Source organism: Nicotiana tabacum, chromosome 18 (genome assembly GCF_000715075.1).
Source record: "Nicotiana tabacum cultivar K326 chromosome 18, ASM71507v2, whole genome shotgun sequence".
Classification (NCBI taxonomy): domain Eukaryota; kingdom Viridiplantae; phylum Streptophyta; class Magnoliopsida; order Solanales; family Solanaceae; genus Nicotiana; species Nicotiana tabacum.
In genome coordinates this window covers 65,155,125-65,157,530 of record NC_134097.1, presented here as the reverse complement: position 1 = coordinate 65,157,530, position 2,406 = coordinate 65,155,125, and the positions used below count along the sequence as shown (strand labels likewise).

Genomic DNA, 2,406 nt, shown 5'->3' with positions numbered 1-2,406 from the left:
GGAAGTTTGACTCTTATTTATGGTTTGCGAACACAGAAATCCGGGTAAGGAATTCTGTTAACTCAGGAAAAGGTGTTAGGCATTCCCAGGTTCCATAGTTTTAGCAAGGTCGCTCAATTATTAATAATTGACCTCATTATCTGATTTATTACGTGTTTAAACCTATTGTGCATTTTTAACTTTATAACCGCTTTTATTGTTTATGGAATTATTTTCTGAAACGAGACACGATTGTCATACACTTGTTATTTTTTAACACATTGCGAATTGCGTCGCATGAAATGCATCTGCGGTTTACAACATGCTTATTATTTTTATTATAATTCGAAGTTGTGGTCGGGTCACATGAAATGTGCACCCAAATTTGGGAATTATGAATCGTAACCATGTCACTGGAACCGTTACCCATAGTCACGATGATTCATTATTAATCGCGTCGAAAATTTTGCCTAACCATGTCAATGTCCTTTTCTATCACGATATACTAAATGCCTCAAATGTGACAACATTAGAAAATCAAGAGAAATAAAAATCAGATAAGCTGTACACATTGAGGAAGGTATATATAGAATATGCATCCAATTTCAATTAGAGAGGATTAGAAAATGTAATAAACTTGACTCAAGTAATGTCCATGTAATCTGACTGAGCTTATGATTTCATGTGATAGGACAGTGGAGGCCCTGTTCTAGTTTAACAGATCATTAGCGCAATAGGATTGTTCCTGAAGCTGTTTACTTCACATTAAGAAAATCTAACTAATAGGTAAAGAAGAGGTACCTGAAAATCTAATCATCTGTTAGTGCAAGAAAATATGAAGAAATGTCATCGACGAAGCTTCCCTTAAGGTTGAACATTCTGAGGAGTTTCTTTCTATATTCTGATACAACATGTATAGCAACAACATACACTAAAGAATAAGACAAAAATTCATTACAAGCTTCTGTAGAAGATATTGGCTTCTTATTGGCTACTGATGCGATATTTGAGAATGTTGCGCAAGGACAAAACAGAGTCTTCACCGCTCGGCAGGCAACAGATTGACCAAACTTCACCGGAGGAACTCGAATCTCATCGACAAACTCGAACTAAGCTCAACCTCAATCGAACACCAAAATTGAAACCAAGAACTCAGAATCGCAAAGAGGAAACATGAGACATGTTTTGTTTTGCTTAAGATCAATCCAATTAACTTTTAAAACAAAAACTATTTACATGTATATGTTATAAGAAATTAGATAAAACAAATAAAAACTTTCAAGTCCTAGCCTACCTTTTTAATTTCTGTCTGTTTTGTATCCCTCTTCTTAGTGTGGGTGAGTGTTTATCGGCTGATTGGTTTTGTTTTCAGTTGAGGGAAACGACTGGTTAGAGTTGATGAAGCTTAGGTCGTTGGTTCGTTTTTAGGTGAAGAAGAAAGGGGTGCTCAAAGTTAAGAAGAAGATGAAGTTCAGGGGGTCCTCCTTTTGGTTCTGCGACTCTCTCTCTTAGGTATTAGGATCTCTAGGGCTACTAATATAAGAGGGGAATGGGTAAATGGACTTGGATTTAGGAAATTGGGTTGGACCATGTCTTTTGGGTTTAAATTTAGGCTAAGAAGACTAAATAATAAAAGATATCTATAAAGTGTAAAAACCACTCTTAATTAAAATAAACTAATAAAAAACTAAATACTAAAAGTGAAACTAATTTTTGTATTTTCAAATGTTATAATAAAGTAATAAGTTGGAAGAATAGGCTAAAGCCACGGTGAAATTAAAATACTATAAATATAAATATACTAATTGACTTTAAACTAAAGATAAAAATATTTTTGTAATTTTTATTTTTTGTGATAAAATAAAGTAAAAGAGTCAAACTAGTAAAACTAACTATATTAGACCTAAACTAAATATTTAAATGCTAAAATATGTAAAATCTTGGGGAGGGTCAAAAATTACATATCTACACGAAGACATAGTTTTTGTTATGGCCCGCAGTATTACGTCGATGTTATGCTCTGCAGTAATATATTACGATAATGTTTCCCTCTACAGTAATATATTACGATGATATTATGCCTTGCAGTATTACATTACGATGATGTTTCGCAGTATTAAGTTACGACAGTAGTGCACCCATCAGTATTACATTACGGTGATGTCATGCTTCGTAGTATTAAGTTACGACGGTATAGCACCCTGTAGTATTGTACGTTGAATTTGTCGTAAGGAAAAGATTATTTAGGGATTATAAGGATTATAAGTGATAAGTAAATTAGTGAAGGTAAGAGGGTAAGTAAAATCGAAGAAAGCGAATTTTGTCGAAGTTTGGCATTTTGAAATAAAACACGGCCCGAGCTAAAATACCCGGTATTTATGGACTAGTGTCATACAAGGTAGTACATGACCATGCTAGTAAGTTGTA

The 2,406-nt window shown here is 33.7% G+C and overlaps 1 long non-coding RNA gene across 1 annotated transcript; it reads right to left on the bottom strand.

Annotated features, from left to right (window-relative positions):
- Positions 1-629: 629 nt before the first annotated feature.
- Positions 630-1,476, bottom strand: LOC107785755 (uncharacterized). Its single transcript, XR_001647955.2, has 2 exons — positions 1,274-1,476; positions 630-1,099 (listed from the first exon to the last, which is right to left on the bottom strand). It is a non-coding gene; the product is annotated as an uncharacterized LOC107785755 (long non-coding RNA).
- Between the last annotated feature and the right edge of the window lie 930 nt (positions 1,477-2,406).